The 20155-nt window shown below is 45.4% G+C and overlaps 1 protein-coding gene across 6 annotated transcripts in view; it reads left to right on the top strand.

Annotated features, from left to right (window-relative positions):
• Window positions 1-20155, top strand: part of KCNU1 (potassium calcium-activated channel subfamily U member 1) — a 202777-nt gene that overhangs the window by 104620 nt on the left and 78002 nt on the right. For all 6 annotated transcript variants that reach the window (XM_068662331.1, XM_068662330.1, XM_068662326.1 and 3 more), the window contains one exon: window positions 1155-1319. The gene's annotated coding sequence lies outside the window, so the exon portion shown is untranslated. The remainder of the gene's footprint in view (window positions 1-1154; window positions 1320-20155) is intronic.

Here is a 20155-nt window from a genome sequence, read left to right as displayed (position 1 = left end):
CCCTGACTGCAGCTTGCCCTACCTGCCAGCCAGTTTCAGCTGAATGGTATCAACGTTAAAAGAAGCCAATCCCCTGACTCTCCCAGACTGAGACTAGAAAAATGATCGGCTCCTTCTCAAAACACTGGCTGGTGTTTCAGAGGAGCCTGGGGGAATTATGCACGGATCTTTGAAATTTAAGCTCTGGATTTTGAAAGAATAGGTTTATTCCACGCTTCACACCCTGGAAGGGCAGCTCATTGCCTGGGATGGCTGTGATGTCATCCCTTTGGGGAATTTTTTCAGATGAAGTCAGAGCAAAGTCCTAGGCCGTGTAGTGACCTCCATCTCGATCAGAACACCAGTGGTGTGATCCTGGGCTGGTGGCTTTTCAGATGCTCCTAACAGTTTCACTGTCTGTCCATCTGAGCATAGTGCTCAGTCAATATGCTGAAAATACGGTGTTCCAGCTGGGTGGTGTAACAAGGCAGAGCTGAAACTCCCTGTGGATGGGAAGAGGAGATGCACTATCCTCAGGAAGGAAAGAGAGCCCAGGATGATGATAGTAACAATCCAGCTGGGCCTGCAAGTCAACACCAGCCCTGGATTTAGCTGAGAACTTTGGCAGTTTTTGAAGTGCTTGGGATTTTGCCCTGGATCTAGGGTCTCCAGAGTGGTTGTTGTCAGGATTTGCTAGGTGGGGTAGGGCCACGGCTGCTAATGCCAATAGTCTAGGAGAGGGGAAGTGAAACCTACTGAGACTCGGGGATGAAACAAATTTGTATTAATTAAAAGCAAATGCTGTATGTTGGCTAATGGGTTCCAAAGCAGATGTTTGTCAAAATGGCCAAGAGATGGGTCATCTGAAAGCAGAAGTTATAAATAATAGCTACATTTCTAGTTATTTCATGTTTTCTTAGGTCAAAGCCAGGTGTCAGTCAGTGTTGGAAATATCATATATTGAAACATATTGTGTTGTTACACTATAGGGAACTACGTGCCATCACTTCTGCGTATCTGACCCATAAACCCAAACCCCTGTGCACTTAGAAATCTGTGCACAGCATTACATGCCAGCTGAACAGACCTTTATGGGAAGGGAATGGTTTTGCAGGCAGAGGTAGGTATCATTGCTCCACCTATGACCAAATGGTTCTCTTCAATTCTATATTCAGGTGGATGCATCCTCACGAATGGCACTGGCACCTCTGCACATCTCCAGCCCTGGAGGCAGCACCAAGGACTAGAGGCAGTTTGCTCTGCTCAGTCCCAGGATGCAGCAGAAGGGGATGAAGAAAGAGGCATATAATCCTGTCTGTGATCCAATCCAGTTTTTCCAGGTAAGATTTCTGCGTCTATGTTGGCACCTAAATTTGGAATGTCTTACTCCTATAATGTGCTTTAATAATTTAACTGTGGTCTTCAGACCGGGTAAGTCTTCCCTATTCACGCTGCAGATCAAACAGCCGATCCTGGGAGGCTCTTCCTATCAGCAGGGCTGCAGAAACATAAATACGTGTAGGGCCAAATTCACTGCTGGCACAAGTACACATAATGCACAGTCTTCAGAAAGATATACCTGCTTGCTCTTGAAATGAACATGGCCTGCTTATTTCCTCTTGGACCACTATATATAATATCCTCACGGAAACATACTCTGACCATGTTCTAGTATTTATATACGGTGTGGTACATGCTGTATAAATACCTATGGGTTCAATTGCCAGCACATAAATCAGCACAGTTAAACAAAGATACGGATTTACACTCCCTGCAATTCTGACTTTATAAACGGGTCAGTATGAGCCTGCTCCCAGCCTGGCACTTCATATGCAAATACCAGTCATTTCTTTAGGCAGTAGATGGTACGAATGGAAGTGTGGGCATCTAAATCTTCATACCAGGACTTCTGCATTCCACAGTCAGCTAGCCAGTGTGTGGATGAATGTAGAGAATACGACATAAATCTAGACTAACAGTCAAACTTCATTTTCCAGATGAAGTGAAATGCGATTTTTTCCCCCAAACTTTAAATATTTAAAGATGCTTCAGATTTAAAGAATGCTGCTCATTGTTTGTACTTAAATTTGCTTACAAATAGCGTAGTAAGGAAACATTTTTTTGAAAGGAAGAAATTTTGTTCATCTTGGGATGTATCCATGTGACTGTCTTCGCGTGTGTGTGGATGTTTAGGTATGTTTTTTATATCTTTGAAAATGTGTATGCTAGAGCAAAAAAGACTATATTTAGAATTAATTTGTGTAAGTACATGTGCATGTAAAGACACCCTGTTATATACACACATTTTGTCACATATATATGTGCATATATAATAATGTTTGTATACACAAACACACACAAATTATGTACAGAAAATTAAGCATATGCCCATCTCACCCTAAATGGTGCATCCCTCCAAGGAACATCAAACCTATCTGTGTCAACAAACAGACCTCTCCAACCCAGGGAGATACTAATACAGATATACAGAGAAAAACAGAAATCTCTATACCTGTAAGGGCAGTTACCTATTTAAACCCCACATCTGCCCCTCTTCCAGTTACTACCTCCCACTGCAGTCTCTGTCCCTCCCAGATAGCACTCCCTAGCCAGGATCCTGTGATCTTTGCCCTCTTTTCCTTCAAATTAAATTTCAACTTTTTTTTTTTTTTTTTCCAAATCTCTAGTAGAGTGACAAGCCGGTGCCAGAACTGTCTTTTAATACACAAAAGCATAAATAATGCCATCCATCAGAGCTGTCACTCAGAAAGATAGATTGCTACTTGTCCAGACACTGGAATGACACAAAAGTGAAAGTTAGAAACTGTCTCTTTTCTTTGCTCTCTTTCTTTTTCTTCTTCTTCTCCCTCTCTCTCTTTTTTTATTTGCCGGACTGCTTGATTCTGATTAATGGTGCTGTCAGGGAGGGATTCCGCTTGCCCGGATAATGAGTCAGGAATGTATTCCCTGTCACAAACACAGCAGATGTCAGGGGCAGAAGGGCCCGGGAATGCCAGAAACAATATACAGTTTCTTCCTAGTCCCCTGACAGGCCAATATGCTGCACAAGGTCTAATTTATGTAGACAAAATGCAGGCAAGGGGCTGTAGCAGCAAAGAAACTGTGCTGGGAAGTCTGAACTACAATGCAGCAGGGGAGAGAGCTGAAGGGAGGTAATGAACGCTAGCAGTGGGACTCAATAGCACTGCATCAAATGGCCTTAACAAGAATGGCCCAGGACCACTTTGACTCCATTAAAGTGCACTTTACATCATTACAGAGAGAAATCAAACAGGGCAGAGGGCTTCTGTTTCCTTTAATGGCTCGATTAGGTTATTCACTCATCAGGGTTTGCAGCTGTCATAGTAATGCAGCAACTGCCAGGAGAGGTACAATAGCACTCGTGGCAGTGTGGGGCCCGTGCCCCCTCTCAAAGCGGAATGCATTCACTGGTCCTGCAAATTCCCCACGTGTATGCGCCGACTGTGGCAAAGGCAGAATTAGAGGGGATTTGCCAGTCCCGCTAAAAGAATTTCAAAGCGATTTGTCTTGAGATGCCTTCACTTTTAGGGGTGGCCACCTGGAAGCACTGGAAAGGGGCCAGGTCTGTGCTGAAAGCTGAGCACCTGCCTTTGGCTATCTGGGGCCCTGGCTTGGCACACCAGCAAGAGGAGCCCACGTTGGCTGCACAGGATGCTGACCTTCCCCATGCTGCAAACAAACCCCAAGCTTTCCAGCTATAAAACGCTGATGTCATAAAAGTAACTCGCATATTGGGAAAATAAATTAGCATTTTGAAGTGTATGCAACTGCACTGGTCTGCTGCACTTTCTGATCAGCACACGGGGGCAATTTGGCTTCCCAGTGCCTGTTCAGCACTTGGTGTAATCAGGTCCTGGTCCAGGAGAACTGATGTTCAGGGCTGTGGGGTGGTGTGCTTCCATCCCACAGCTACCAGGCTTCCTTACCTACATGCCACGACTAGGGAAAATGTTAGTTACAAGAGAATCATAGCTTGGGAAATGAAAAAGGGGTGATTCAAAGTCCTCTGATGTTCACCAAAGTTTCTGTATTTACATCAAAGAGTCATGAAGAAAACTCCCAAGCACCTGGGGAAAACCCCTTGAAGATGTCACGTCTAGCGACTGCTTAATTAAATCCTGTTATACTGCAAAATTCGGAGTGAAAAAAAGACTTTGAAACTGGTTGTGCCAGAGGCAGTTTTCTATGACTGTGGCTAGCAGCAAATTTCAGAGCTGCCTTTGGGTTGTGAGCCCTCTGCGATAGGGGTCTTGTCTTGTTCCTCCCTGAGCTGCTGGCACAGGGGAGCCCTGGTCTGGGGAAGAGCTTCCTCCCACAGCAATAACACTATAATAGCTGTTACCACAACAGGACTAGTCACTTGAAAGGGATTAATTCCTGTCTGGGGTAAGCGTACTCATCTCCTCCCTAAATCTAGTTCTAGACCTTTTTTCTGAGGTCAGTCTTTCCAGTCTTAAAATGAACACCTTAAGGCATTCTCATCTTTATCTCACCTTTGAGTGTTTAGTCGTAGGCTGAACACAGCCATTTCACTGTCTTTAACCACGGTAAAAACAGTAATAAAAGGAAGAATATGTGAGCTGTTGTTCTCCAAGAGCCTGCTCTGGCTTTTATTTCCCTGCTTCTTAACTTGGGTTCTTAAGATGGGTTCTGCCACCCAGAGCCACAAGAGCAGGCAGGAGCTGCTTGGAATGGGGAAGGGTAGTCAGGATGCTGGGACTCGCAGATTGCAGGGCCAGATTGAATAGGATTAAATGGAGGTCCTGAGTTTTCCCCTGACACTGTGCAGTACCCCAAGGCCTCGTGTATGCAGCACGTATTTCGGAGCAGTAAATCTAGGCAGCTTGTCTGAAAGTGACGCTGTTCTGGAGAAGCCTGTTTACACCGGTCACGGAGCTGTGCTAGCAGGGTCAGGTTTGCCAGACCCACGCTCTGAAGGCACGATGATATTTTTAGTCAGATGAGTGTAAATCCAGCCACGGGGCCATATTTGATTTCATTTGCAGCAGCAGCAGCAGCAGTCCAGAGCAGCTCTACTGCAAACACCAGCCTGTTTGTTCAGCAGCACAGCGTGGCACAGTGTGAGCCTCGGGGACAGGGGTGGCTGCAGAGCTGTCCCACTGCTGGTTGCTGCTGCAGCAACTTGGCTTTATGGGGGCACCAAGGGCATGCTCAGCCCCCTCCACTGAAACCCAACTAGTGACTTTGTATTTGCCTAGGTGAAATCTCGTGTACTTCTGAGCCTCACAAAACCAAAGAAGTTGTCTCTGAATATGCTTCTGAAATGACATTTCCTACAAATGCCTGGAGTCCTTATCCTCTTGGATCCAGCAGTCAAGTCCATTCTCTCTACCTACAAATGAAGTCTTTCTGATCAGATTAATGCAAGGAAAAAGAAAGGTTGCTTCCCAAGTCAATTGGCGGCCTTGTCCACAACACAGGGGACTGTAACTTGCATTGAAAAGACATTTCTTTCTAATTGAGTTATGTGTTTTGTGTTTTCTTTTTATTTTTTTCTCCTAAAGCTCAACGTGTTTTTTATTTAAAATAACTTTATCTGCTTAGAATGTCCCTAATCAGAACCAGCACCTAACAGCCTGAAAATAAAGGAAATAAAATTAAAGATTGAAATTGTGTTGGTTTTACAAGCCTGAGGCCTTGTGAGGCTTGCTTCAGGAGAGGGAAGGGTAGGCAAGGGGCTCATTTTTCTTGGTTTTGCTTGTATTACTCTGATCAAAGAAGCATATTGTTAAGTAAGCACAAGTGTGGATTTAGAAATTTAGCACATTAAGACAGCTGTGATTGACATCAGATTGCAAGAGCCGGTGCTTGAAGGGAGTGCAGAGCAGAGAGATGGGGACGAGCAAGGTTCTCAGGTGCTGGCAGAGGGAGCTGGGCAGGACAGGGCACAGAGACTGAGCAAAATGGGCTTCTGTGGTGCTGCAGGTTAGGTATGGAGCAAGACTGTGAAAACTGTGAAAATTTGCTCTCTCTCCCTCTTGCTTTGTAATTTAAAGAGGGAGCTGGGTCTCAGCCCTGCTGGGGGAAACCAGGCTGAGCTCCTGGCACCTTCCTCGGCTGTAATGGAAATCCTATGGAAGCAGTTATGACGTGGACATTAATAACAATACAAGGAGTGCTCCACAGGCTGAGCACAGTTATGTATTACCAGTGGTGCTGAGACGAATGAGCACTGGTTAACAGCACAGCCTTGACTGTATGCTCTTGCATATCGCGTATTGTTGGGAAGGGAACCCTCCAACCTCTCCGTCCCCCCTCGAGTCAGCATTAGCAAGCAGCAGCTGAGCATTCGGTCGTGTGAGTTGTCACCTGCTGAACTTTGCAGAAGTCGCAGCCCCAAACATTTATGCTTATCAGAGTCAGCACAGCGTTTTGTGTAACCCGAGTCCTCGAAGGACCAGGTCAAAACCTGGTCAGCGTTAAGGCATCTCCCTGACTTCCCGTCCCCACAGCCCCGTGAGAGGGGATTAGATTTCAAACACGCCGTGTGTCATCTTTAAAAGACATAATACAAACAAGCGACACCCCAGGACCAGGCGTCTGCATCGGGGGCAGGAGGAGGGGAGAAAGGCACATCTGATCAAAGATGCCCCCAGCCGCTTCACCGAGGCACGTCCCTCAGGAAGGAGGCTGAAAAGACCAATTTTCACAGATCTCAGCACCAGGAAATAGGCATTTCATCATGAGTTGAGTCATGGAAAGGAGCATTCGGCCAGGCTGCTGCTGCTAAGGCAGAGACAAATGTAATTTATTACCCCGAGGCCTGCTGAGGCTTGGGGAACTCAGGAGGAACATGCAGCATTAAGGAGGCCTGGCCCCCTAGGAGGCTTTTTGGAGAGTGACTAATCGAGATGGGATATTCTCATCCATCTGAGCACATCCAGTCCTTTCACAGATTTGTGTCATAAAATAAACAGCACGTAGGTACTGGGAGAAGGGGCAGCCTGCCCATTAAAGTCCTGACCTGAAATTCAGGACACCTGGGTTCACTCACAGCTCTTGTAGGTGGCTTATGCAATTCAGCAGGTCATTTAATCTTTTCCTCCATCATTTCCCCACCTGCAAGAGCTGATGACAGTGCACCCAGGTGCTAAGAAACACACGTTCCTGTAGGCGTCCTCCCAGCAAGGAGGCAGTGGGGAGCTGCAGGGGATGTTCCTGGGCCCTCTTGTGCCAGCTGGGGACACAACGGAGCCCAATCACTCCCTGTTACCTGCAGCTGCTGCATCAACAGCACTTTTAGTGTAGGCACAGGTGATCCAGGGGTGACACTGCAGATATTTCATAGCACTAAAAGCCCCTCACTGGGATTTTTCACCTGCTGCTCGTAGAGGTGAGGGTATGACCCACCCTGCCCCAGCCTCACCTGCAGAGGGGCCTGATTTCAGCCAGGGTGCATTTGGCCAAAGGCCTCGGGTAACTGATAAAAGAGTTGGGCTGGATTAAGGGCAGCTGCTGTGACCCGAGGGTGAGATGAAGCTGTGTCATCTACTATGTCTCAGCTCCTGCCTCTGTGGCAGCTTTCCTGGGGGCTCTCTGCATGTTCTGATGTTTCATCCTTCAGCCTGGTGTGTGTTTTGGATAAACAGAGCGGTGAGTTTATGCTAAGGGATGACTGTGTGATGTTGCGGGAGTGATTTCACATGGCTGTGCCTTCTTTAAGCTGTAAGCTGAGGCTCCCACACTTTCACTGCAGGGGAGGAGTCATTAATATTTCTGAAATGTGTTAAGAATTTTTCAGGTGAGTGGGGGCCTTTTGCAGCAAGGTAACGTGTCTCTTTTTTTCATGTGAGTGGTGATTAACTGATAGTACGAAATGCTGAAGCCCACTACTTCCCATATGTGCAAGCGCGTGTGTGTGTGTAGCAAGGCCAGGCAAATGACTAATGCAAACCTGAAGAGAGACAGCAGAGCATATTGTAAAGATCAACCCTATTTCAGCTTATGTTCGAATCGGAAATGCCAGAGATTGTTTCATAGTCTTCTGCAATGTTCATTATAAAAGTCCCCAGATGGCAGATGGCTATTAGCTCACTGTGACCTATATAAATGTCAAACGTAAAGCTATTGCCCCAGTGAAAATCTCAAAATAAATAACAACAGGAGGGATGCTGTTCTGCTGCCACCAGGATTTATGGATTATGAATTCATGCTAATTCATCCTAAAGCCAGCAAAAGAATGAATCTTGTCCTTTTGGAGGGATTCACTTAACACCTGCTTGCGGATGAATTCAAGTCCCACGTGCCTGATTCTTCACCGATGTCTTCCCTGTGTCCCCTTCCAGTTGTAAGCAGCTTTCCCCGGAGGGCTGGTGGGTTCCTGGGAAGAGCAGGGGATGTGCAGGGTGGTATTGATTAACGTGAGACAGCGCCAGCGTCACTCACTGCAGGCAGCGCGGGCTTTCTTTTGTTTGCCAAAACCGTGTAACAACAACACGAACAATGATCTCGGATTGTTTTCTTTGCCCTTATTGATCACCGTGTCACCTGTCAGTCCGAAAAGGGGTGATTTCTCCCTAGGTTTTTAGGAAGCGCCTGGTTACAAAGGCCAACCTGTGCTTGGAAGCACGGGCTGCTTGCTTACATCGCTTTGTTTGGAGGAGGAAGGGGGCTTGGTTTGCTTCCTTGTTCTGTTATTGTGGCCTCGAAGCTAATCAAAATAATGCATACCACGAGTAATTGCAATTTCTGTAGCAAAACTTTCCCCGTCCTTCTCCCTAAAATCAGCAAAGAGCATGGTGGAACAGATGCACTTTGTAGAAAGCCCAGAAAATTAGCTGTTAAATCTCCCTCTGGTCTCGTTCGCATCATCATCCATCTGTGGTAGCTGTGTCACCAGAACTGCTCCAAAAGGGACAGGAGCTGCCCCGGGCTGTGCTGCAGCAGCAGGATGGGTCTGTTGGGGTCCCAGGGCTGCTGAAGGCAGGGTGCTGTCCTGGGCACCCCCAGTGCTTTGAGCAGCTCCCAGGAGCTGAAGCAGCATGGCAGCAGCACCCTGTGCAACCCAGAAGCTCCAAAGTATGCTTAAGGCTTGTCTGTGTGGGGAGCCGTGAGGAGTAACTAATTGTATGAGGTTACAAACAGAAGTTCAAGGCTATTAAACCCCCATGTGGCTGCTCTGCCTCAGAATAACACGTCTGTAGCTTGCTGCAGTTTCATCTAACCACAGGGCTTTGATGTATGCTCATTAACTTCATACCTTGGCTCCGTTTGTCTCAACTTTTCACAATGTACCCTGTAGACAAGACCTTTGAGAGGAAAAGAATTGCATTCACAAGTTTCAGGGAATTTGCCCTAAATGGCCATTTTAGGATGATAGGCTAGATCGCTCAGCAATTGCCATTTAGTATGTTCATTTATATTTGTTTTTATGGTGTTCGGATGATATCAGGGACACATAGTACTCAGCAGTGAGGAAGCAGAAGAAAATTGTGGGGGGAAAAAAAGTAAAACTGCAACTGGAAAGACTTACTTGTTTTTTAAAAAATGTTTTTGAGGGGAAAAAGTAATTGCTATTAAAATTCTTTAAGTTTCACCAACACGAATTACGTGTGTTTTTCTTAATATATTACTTGGTGAAAACATTAAATGAGCTGATCTTAGAAATATTTAATCCTCATAAAAGGCATTTTGGTAAACAAAAATATATGTGAATATTTTATTAATGCTTTTGATAAAGATGTGAATAAGTAGTGACATCATGCAGGGAATGAATCAGGTTATTAAAAAAATTAGGAGGAAAGTAGGAATGTGGGTTAATTTTATCAATGCAGAAACAACTTCAACCGTGTTTTTCTCACAAACACGAGATTTCATTTTTGAGCTGTCGCAATAATAAACATTCCCAAAAAGCATAAACTTGCTTTCATTTCTTAGCACGCTGATTTATACGTTGGCTGAAAGCTTGCAGGTCTCTGAAGCTGAGAATCTCTTTTTAAAAATAAACCTTGTGTCATACCCAGAGGTGCACTGCTGTTCCCTGGTGATAGCAGAATTGAGAAATGAGGTGTATGTCGTGTACGGGGCATATGCTGTGTGCGAGGAAACACTAGTTAGACTGCTACAACATCTCCAAAAGCCAAGTCAGGCCTTGGAGCACTGTGTAGTAAATCCAGGGCTCAAACCTCTTGTGTAGTTAATGACCAGAGCTCTAAAAAATGTGTATTAAGCATGACATTAAAGTGCCAGTGCTAAATACTTCACATACTAAGTGCAGTCCTGCCTGACATAAATTAGGAGCAATTAAACGTTACAGAAACTAGAACTGCGCGGTAGTTGTGACCAGTCTGCACTGGAGTTAACGTGTAGCCAAAAGGAATGGTCTGATTTATGGTGTTGGTTAGTCAGAAGTCGGGACTGGAAGTGGCTGTGTTTGCTGTTCTTATCCTCTGGTCCTGCAGGGCACGCCGCCCTGCTCGGAGCTGCATCGCCTCCTGCAGCAGTGGCTGGGTTAGCTGGACTTGCAGGGGTAACACTCCCTGGACGTGGCTGTCAGTGACAAATGCTGTCATTTTTATGGTAATCCCAGTAATTTAGTCCCAGTGACTGCTTGCTGCTTTAACCCACCTGTTCCAAGTGGCCACAGAACAGAGGGCCCTGGTACCTTGGGTATAAATGAGATTTCTCCTCTGAAGTCCCTGAAGCTGTTCATTTGTGTGAAGTGACAGTCCAGCCTAGCACTGGAAAAAGTTCCGAAGATGGTAAAATATCTTAAATACATTTTTATTTTATAGTGGGTTGCATCTTTTCTTGAAAAACACAGTGAGGAAGCATGCAGGTCCACTTCCCGTTTGATCCATTCCTGCTGTTCCACAGCATTAGATGGACGGGCTACTGAAATTGCACTTGAAAATTAATTTCCCGCAAAGCTTTTGCCAACAGCTGACAGGTGACAGATTGCTGCATTGGTTGTGTATGTATTGTTTGTGCCCTAATGTGAAATGGAGGTCTTTGAACAATGTCTTTTTGTTTTTCTTTTCTTTTATTAAAGCTGCAATTCCACTATGACAAAAATTACAGCCACTGGCTAGCGCCACACAGAGGTGTGTGAGCTCGTGTTGAGCCCCCAACTCTGGAATCAGCAGAGCTGTGCCCGAGGTAATTAACTGGGCAGGGAGGGCTAATAGGCTCGGGATCCTCAGCATGCATCTGTAGTCCTCTTGGATGGAGGCGAGGATCTCTGCCTGGCATTGCAGAGCGACACGTGGAACAGCTCGTGGCTCGTTGCTGAGAGTGAAGTTAGTTCTGGAAGAAAGGACAAAGGGATTCAGTTCAATCCTCTTCTTATGTCATACCAAACTTATGTCAGGAAGGAAAAAAAAAAAAAAGGAAACAGGAAAAACAATAGCTTCAATAGGGAACTAAGTCCTTATTTTGTGCTCGTGGGGTTTCAACCCTGGAGGTTCATCTGCTGTGCTGCCACTGCTGGGACTCAGGAGGCAGCCCAAGGGATGCAGAACTGGTGGGAACGATGGCAGAATGAGGCCTGTTGTTATGCCAGGCCTGCAGAGAGAGGAAAAGACAGCTTGGCTGAGAGCAGATCTTTTCTCGGAGGCCCAGCTCCAGCTGCCCATGGAAGCCAAGTAAATCTGTGCGAGATGACGGTATTTGAGGAATTGCCACTGCAGAAGATGAGGGTGAAACACCAGCGGCCCTTGTTCTGTAGCAGCGCAGCAGGGGTAGAGTTAACGTGACCTAGAAGCAGAAACAAAGAAGGCTTTCCTTTTTCATTCTTTGGCATGCATGTTTCTTGCTTCTCTGAGTATTTGCATGACCATAAATTCAGAGCTCTGGAGGATATTTTCAGCCAAAGACTACATGTGCAGGATACCATAATGTAAACTGCATATGTTGTGAGAAGTTGTTAAATGGAACCAGCAGATGATAATGTGCCCAGCATTGCTGCTAACATCACTTGATTTCCTCCCACCATAGGTAAAACAAGACCTCTTCCCAATCAATTCTAACTTTCTGACAGGCCTATAAATTAACATAAAGAAGAGAATGTTTTTTGGCTACCAGACCTCCACTGGAGACCTGGGAGCTGGCCCCGGATCCCAAGAGTGGCTCTGGTTCAGGGGGAGCGCAGGCGCGTGCAGCACACTCGGGCTTCGTTTGCCATTTCCCATTTCTGCGCTCTGCCTCGCAGACAACAACACATGTTGGAAAAAGTCTGGCACAGCCCAGTACATCTGCCACCTTTCCCAGTCTCTTTCCCAGCCCTTTTGCAGTGCAAATGGCTGTTCCCCCCTTCTGGGTGGATTTAGGGACAAAGGGAGCTGCGGTGTTTGCTCCTGTCTTGAGGACGTGCAGCTCTTAGAGGCCCTGTTCTGAGGAACTCACCATCAGCTTCAAGAGTCAGGACTGAATGGACAGAAAACTGACAACTCTCTTTGTCAAAATACCTGAAAGTCCTGTGCTTGTTTTTGTTGTTGGTTTGTTTGTAAGTCTATGTTTGTAGGCAAAGATTGCAACAAGAATTTCTTAGGAAGCAGTAATGCAATACCACAGCACTCTGGGCACGTACCTTTTGGTGTAGAACCAGCAAAAGGCTCCTGTAAGAGGGAAAACAATCTTCAGCACGTCTTCCTGCTATCGGTGCTGAATCTCAACCTGAAAAAAACAGGTTTTCTCTCTAATAGTCCTTAGCCCAAATATTGGTGTTGAGTTTGCTTTCCCTCTGGTATGTAGCCTGGGACAATACTCAATTTTGCCTTTCCATCCAAATGTACTCTAACACTCAGCTGTAGAGTGTTGATGAAATTTGCTGCTGGACAATGATTGCAGAGGTAACTGATTATTTCCTTCCTCAGCCCTTAGCCAGGAAGCTTGTTTCTCCGCACAAGTATCAAAGGGGGATTGCATACTTTCCTAAATAATGTTAATATCTAGGAGTGTAACGCTAAACACTAATCAAACATGTATTGAGTGAATGCTAAAACATACGTTTCGGGGTTTGCATTTGTTTATAAGTTGAAGTGGTCAGAAAAAGATGGCCATGTGGGTTGTGTGATTCTCTCCTTGTGGAGTTGCTTTTGTGTCTTGAACATCCTGCTCTGAAGTTTCTTGAATTCTTTTGCTGAGGCATTTGATGCAGGTCACTGTCAAAGGCAGGATATGAGGCCAGATGATGCACATGACCCATCCTGGAAATGTTTTTCATTTCTCTATTTTAGAGAGGAGCTAATTTTTAAAAGTGTTTATAAGTGCAAATTACAAGAATGCATTTTTGTTTTGAAGCTCAGCTGCTGGGAATCTCTCTACCCATTTTTTACTTGCCAAGTCTCTTGCCAAATTGAGAATTTTTCCTTGCAAGATTCCAGGGCATTGCAAGCACCTCATGCAGCACAGGCTGGAGGAAAAAGCTGTGCTTGAGGTGTCTGAGATGTCACTAACTGTTGCTGAGGAAAGACAGAACCCTCAACTCAAGACTAGCAAAGTAAAGCAGACGTGGTATTTGACTTTCCGTGCAGTTTCAACATGCATTCAGTTTGCCTTGATGTTAATTTTGTTTCATTTCCTTTGCCATTTCTGGCTTTAAAACTTGATCTTTATACTTATTATTTTGTTATCGTTTGTCACAAAAGCTTCTGAATTACTCTTTAATTGGGTCAAACGTTGTCTGGGGATCTGAAAGAATTTCCAGTCCCAATCATCGCAAGACAAATGCATCAAATCACTGGTGTTGGGAATGCTCCTGCTGTGATTTGTATCTGTGCAATCACAAGAGTTCAGAGTCAAGCCAAGGTGATTAATCAGCAATGGACTTTATATTGGGGACCTAAAATGTAGAGAAAAGGGGAACTGTAGCTTTTGAGGACAGAAAAAGTTAGCAATCTGCAGAGTACAAGGGTCTGGCAGACCAGAGATGATACAATCTCTGCTGAATGTCCTAACTGTTTTATTAGTTCAGAACCTGAGGCCTCCCGTTGAACAGAAGGGTCAGATCCTCAGTTTTGGAAATAAAATGCCAGGAGTCTGCTTGTGGACCCACCACCAGAGTTTGGATGCTCTTGGATGCAGGCCTGTGGGGAAAAAGAAACAGTTCTGGAGTTGCAGGGGAAAAAACAAACTTGTGTATCATAGAAATGTCTACAGACCTATGGAGCTAACCCAAAGAAATTTAAAACAAAACAACAACAAAACACTTTTGTATGCATGCTCTGTATTGTAGTAGCCCCTTTTGCAGGAAAGCACAAAAACTTTAGAGAGCAGCTATTCTTTTAAGGAGAGGATTAATTAAAAGGGTTTTTTTATTATGTCCTGCTGATTTTCCCGTAACAGCAGGTGTTGAGCAGCCTGATGGGAAACAAACACGCTCGATCCCCCTGAAATCAAAGCCTTTTCTTGATAAGGATGTGGAGGAAGAGTTCATAGAAATGCAGCATGATTTAGATCCTGTCCTTTCCCAAGGGAAGTAAAGTGCTGGTTTCTGGGCAAGCGAGCATCGGGGCTCTCGTGGGGTGAGAAATCCTCCTGCTTTCTTCCTTCCTCCTGGAGCAGGCCCTTTTCATTCCACACTGCCAGGGCCCTGTGATTGAAATTTGAAAGCATGTAGCTGTTAATCTGGGAGTGATTAAAGAGCCTCATTTCTTGGAAGAGTCAGTACTCATCATCTGCCGTGCTGAATGAGCCTCTAACATCCCCTGATCCCATTATATTGTGATTAATTGTGCCAGTTTAAGTCAATAATTCATTTGTTAAAAATAGGCCTGCAAAGTATCATTTGTCTCAGGGGAGATATCAGAATAAAAAAAAAAAATTCATTTGATACTTCTCATTAAATTAGTGTTGGGAGTTCTATTGAAGGGTTCTGTTCATGAAACATTTATTGCAGGCTTATTTGATAAGAAGTTGTATTTGTCTAAAATTATGTCTGCTAACAGATGTAACGGCCTGCATTTTCCCATTGTTAATGAAAGTATAAAGAGTCCAAATAAGTGTGTGACTGTGGAGAGAAGTCTGTGATGACAATAAGGGAGATTTCTGAAAATGTGTTTTACAAAACAGGCAGAAATAATGTCCTCATCCTTCACTGCGGAGTGGGGTCCTCTTCTCCCCACTTCCTCCTCCGTGTGACAGCGCGGTAATGGGAGGTTATGTGCCTGCAATGAAAGATGGATGTGCCCCAAAGTCTCATATGTGTAAATGGTTATAAATGTTGCATTCATATTCATCGAGCCATTAAAAATGTTTCAGCTGTAAACGGTTCTAAAAGGAATATATAGGGAATAGTAGCTAGTCTGCTAATGATAATGGCCATAACTGACAGAGACACATGCTTAATATCTTCATCTCTCCAGTCTGTCATCCTTCGCATCGCAGTGATACTCCTGGAGACGTGGGGAAGGATGGATCGGTTACGGGAGCTCACCAAAGCTGCTCGAAATGTCCCTTTCGGAGGCAGCCGAGGTGGCTAATGGGGTGTGCGGTCTCTGATTGCGAGGTCATTGATTTAAATCCTGGCCAGGTCACTAAGAGCCAAAATTCGTGCTGTCTAATGGGTGCTCAGTGGCCTGCACAGCTGAAGCCGGAGGTGCTTCCAGTGGCTCTGACCTGTCCTCACCTTGCTTACCAGAACCTGCTGAGCAGAGCGGGACTCTCCCTCGCTCTGTAGGCTCCAGAGGAGGTGCTCAGAGGTTGGAGAAATGGTCCTGCTTCGTCCTTCAAGGGCTGCAGCAAAGCCCCTCATGGTGTGGCTGCCAAGATCCAGGCTCTGAACCTGCCAGTGCTGCCCTTGGCACGGGGCAGCTCTGTGCTTGTTTCCTGCGCTCCGTGCTTCGAAGCAAGATCCAACCCCTGCATCAGGGAGGTAATTTTAGTATGGGTTTGATATCCCTGTAGGACTTTCTTACAGTGTCTTGAGTGCTGCTAGTGCCCAGGCACTGCAGCTGAGAGACCCTGGACAAAATAAAACCACTTAGGGCCACTCACCCAGCTGGTTGTTGGATTGGGCTGGGATTAGTGTCACATGCATAGTTTTCTTTCTCTTCCCCTTTCTCCTTGCCATCTTTCTTGATATGCTAGCTTACCAGTGATTTATATATTAAAAAAAAAAGTCACAGTTACTCAGCTCCAACTGCAAGCTCTCATTAATCATCACTCAGAGCACCACGAGCTCTGTTGGGAAAGCTCTCGGGGACGCATCCCCATGGACAGCAGGCTCAGGTGTGTCTCTTGCTCACCCTGCTGCAACGTGCTAGGTCTCACTGAAGTGGTCCCTGTTACTCCTCCTGAGGTTCAGCCACAGCATGAACAGTGCAAAGCAGAGCTTTTTCTGTCCTACAGTGAAAACTGCTAGTGAGCAGCATGCTACTTCTGACCAGGTATGTTTCTGACATGGTATGTTTAAAATACCTTCATGGTTCTATGAGGCTGGCAGATCTTGGCCCATGATTTGTTTCAAGTAATGAAATGAAAGATGAGTATGTGTGAGAGAAGAAGGCACCGGAGAAAACAAGGAAACACTGCAGTGTTTGAGGAAATGTGCATGTTGAACTGAAGCTGGGCTTGGAAACCCAAGGAAGTCCAATGCCAAGGTTTGTTCCAAAATATATACCAAAAAAAACACCCCACCAAACCTCTACAAACCACACGTCTCTTTGCAAAACTAGGCTCTGTGCTTTTAGCTTGTGTCTTTGAGATATTTTATAGCTCTTGCATCAGGTTACCTGGTGATCTGCCCATCAGCCATGCTGCACAGTGTACAATCCTTCCATTGTTTGCAAGCCTTCTTGTTTGACAGCAAATTCTATTAATGTGATGTGCTTGGCCAAAAATGTGTCACCGCTGCAGAAGGGTGAGCGAAAAGCGCCTTTGAAGTCTGAGTGACAAGTTTCATATGTCTGCGTGGGGTAGAGGGAATATGAGCCGGAGCAGCAATCAGCGGGGAGGGAGGGGGAGCAGGGATGCTGATTATCTAACAGCTGTAGGTGCAGGCTCAGCTCCGGGGGTTTTGTGTTTGGAGATGCTGCTTGGTGCTTTTTGGCAAAAGGATACCTACACAGCCCCATTTCTAAAATAACAGTGGGTTTACCTCCTTAGCGTTTTAATGCACTGACACTGCTTGATGGTGTCCGTAGCGAAACAGGATGGATCTTGTTTATGCTCAGCACAGTTTGGCTCGGTGAAGTCAATGCAGCTCAATCGAGGATGATTTCTGTTTGGGGAAGCTGCAAGTAAGTCTCTGTAAAAACATTGCAGGCTGTATCTGTCTCACTGACAGATGTCTCAAGGAAGGTAGGGGTGTGCTGTCATTTTCTCACACCTTGGAAATGTTTTGGATAGCTTCTCCTGTCAATAAAATCTAATTTGAATTGACCTGAATTGACAGATATCTATTGACTTGAACAAGAGATGGATCCAGTCAATAAGCTCTCATGCCTCGTGGCATAAGCCAGTTACTAACTCGGGGAAGGTTAGAAGGAAATATCCCTGATGTGTTGATTATTCCATAAAATTGTCCGCTAGGAGGATTTATGGACGTTTGGCTGCTCACAAATACAACGTACAGGACTGTAGGGACCATTAACCTGTTCTAATCCAACAGTTCTGAGGTTCTGCAGCTCTGAGTCTCTTTGCAAAAAGCATAGTAGAAAGATTGAGGATTGGTGGTGGTTAAAAGCATGGAAAGAAGAAGAATTTTATCGTTGAATCTTAATCTGGATACTAGAGCCTGAGGCGTGCTTTCCCCATTCACCTGTCATGCTTATAGGATCCTCTATCTGCCTTACCGAGAGCACTCTGAGAGTGCTTCTTGTGCTTTGTGTTCAGGATACACAAGCTTTAGCTCCTTTCTCATGGCAAGTCCACACGTGGTATTTCTGTGTCTTTGTGGGGGGCTCTGTCCCTTAGCTCTGAGGGTGGAGCATTGCTGCTGTGGTTTGAGATTTGTTCTGTTTGTTTCAAGCAAAGCGATAGCAGTACTAATGCAACACTTTCATCTTATTGGCCTTAATAACCTTGTAATTTAGCTAATGAATATCCATCACAGCCCGATATGATGAATAAGCATTATTATAACGGGGAATGACCATGACACAAGAAGGTTTGATCAGTTCCCAGAAGCAACGCTCACAACTGCAGCTCAGCGCCAGAAGTGCTCTCACCTTCCCCGGCTTTAAGAACAAAGCACAACTGGGGTTAAAAAGCCCCTTTCTGGGTTAATTCCTCATACTAATATGGCCACCAGCTAAACAGTATCAAAAATCCAATGCTGTAAGAGAAGTCCCTGGCTTGCAGGGAATGCGGGGTGCTGTCTGCTGTCACCTCAGGTGTGGAAGGGAAGGACCAGGTACCCGCTGTGTGAGCAGTCGGTGTCCAAAGTTCCCAGGCATTTTGCTAACAGAATGATCACAAAGCCTAATGCTGCAGCTTCACATCAGCACGGGATTGCTCTGAAAGGAAAGCCATTCAAAAGGGCCCTGGTTGGGATCATACCTAACCCCTGTCAATCAGAAATTACTCTGCCAGGGCCACACAATGAAGCTGGTGTGAAAATAGCCCAAAGGGAAAACGAGACTTCAGGAGGTTACAGACTAAAATCTGGGCCTAGCCTAGGCCTATGTTTTGCTGAACATCTTTCTCTGAGGGCTGCAGAACTGAAGCCACACAGTGGGATTTGCTGATGCTCTGCACTAACGGGGAGCAGAGAATTTTGTGGGAGGCAGAGCTGCAGAGCCAGACCCCAGGGTCTCGGAGCACTGTGTGCCCGTTAGGTGCTGGGCTTTGCTGTGATTTAAGGACTGGTGCAACTCATTCCCTTGACTTTGTGATCTGCACACTTTGAGATCCAGTCCTGTGGTGTGTGGGAAGGGGAACAGCCCCATTTTTGGCTTTGCTGTTGTTTTCTGATTCTAAATTGAAAGAGAAGGAGGAAAGGCCACAATTTTAATTCATCAACCCTTTATGTAAAAAGTTTGTTTGGTTTTTCCTTTCAGTAACAGGGAAGGTTTGTCCCAGCATCACATAAAACAGTGTCACAGCTCACTGCAATGCCACGGGCTGCCGGCATAACATCCCAGCATGGCCAGGGACACCCTGCCCTGGCTTTGAGGTTGTCACCGCACTCATCTGAGTCGGAAAGCTTGTGCTGGCTGAAGAATAGTTAAGATCCAAGGTTTATGACCACTTGTGTTTGGCACCCTGAGGTTAGAGGAGGAGCAGGCTGCTTGGTTTCAACAGGTAGTGGCTGTGAAATAGGCTCTGGTTCCCCCTGGGTGCTGTGTTTGCTCTTTGTAAGGGTTTTTAGGGCTGTTTGAGAGTCCTGCATCAGCCGCTTGGGAGTTTGGTCACATGGGAAAAAGTCTTCAGCAGAAGAAACAGGTTTCAGCTGAGGTCATTATCAAACTTATTTCATATATATATATATATATATATATATATATATATATATTTCATGAAGCTCTGTGTTCAAAAGAGTACCTCAGACTGCATGTAAAGCCCTCAGAAGGAGGCCTACGGGTGTGCAAACCAGAGAAGAGACGGTCTTCAGTGACTGCACTGAGCTCAGGGAGAACGTAGGTGAGAATCAAAATCTGCCAGGCTGGTCAAAAAGCTGTTTTTGAGGACATTTTATGAATGCTTGTATGCAAGGGGCTGGGATAACCTCACCCATTCCCCACAGACATCAGTTAGGAACAGCTCCTGCTTGCAGCCGTGGGTTGGATTTGAGCTGCTGTGCTAGAGGTCAGAAGCTGTCATTGCTATCCCTTTAAGTCATCCCCTGTCCCTCTGTTCCCAGCCGTGGTGAGGCTGCCTGTCAGCAGGGAGCATAAAACAGATTGTGACACAGGGCAGTGATTTTTTTAACAATCCTATTATGAAAGACAGAGTGCTCCCATTTCCTTTGCAGCTTTTATCAAGACTTAAATTGCTGCCAAGGGAGAGGAAGAAAAAAAAAAGCCAACACAAACTCAGTGCTTTTATTTTATTTTTAATTTTTTTTAAGAAAAGATTTTGCTTAGTTACTAAATTCCTCCCTAAGTCCCCTCCAAGCTGAGATCCAACAGTATCCCTATTAAATTATATAGAGCGAGTCCAGTCCTTGGCTGTCAGCGGGACCCATCAGTCCTAATTTATCGCCCCAGGAAACACAGTACAATTATGGTAATAA

This window comes from Anas acuta, chromosome 27, assembly GCF_963932015.1.
Source record: "Anas acuta chromosome 27, bAnaAcu1.1, whole genome shotgun sequence".
NCBI lineage: Eukaryota > Metazoa > Chordata > Aves > Anseriformes > Anatidae > Anas > Anas acuta.
The sequence above is the reverse complement of the archived record's forward strand: the minus strand, read 5'-3'. Positions and strand labels throughout refer to the sequence as shown.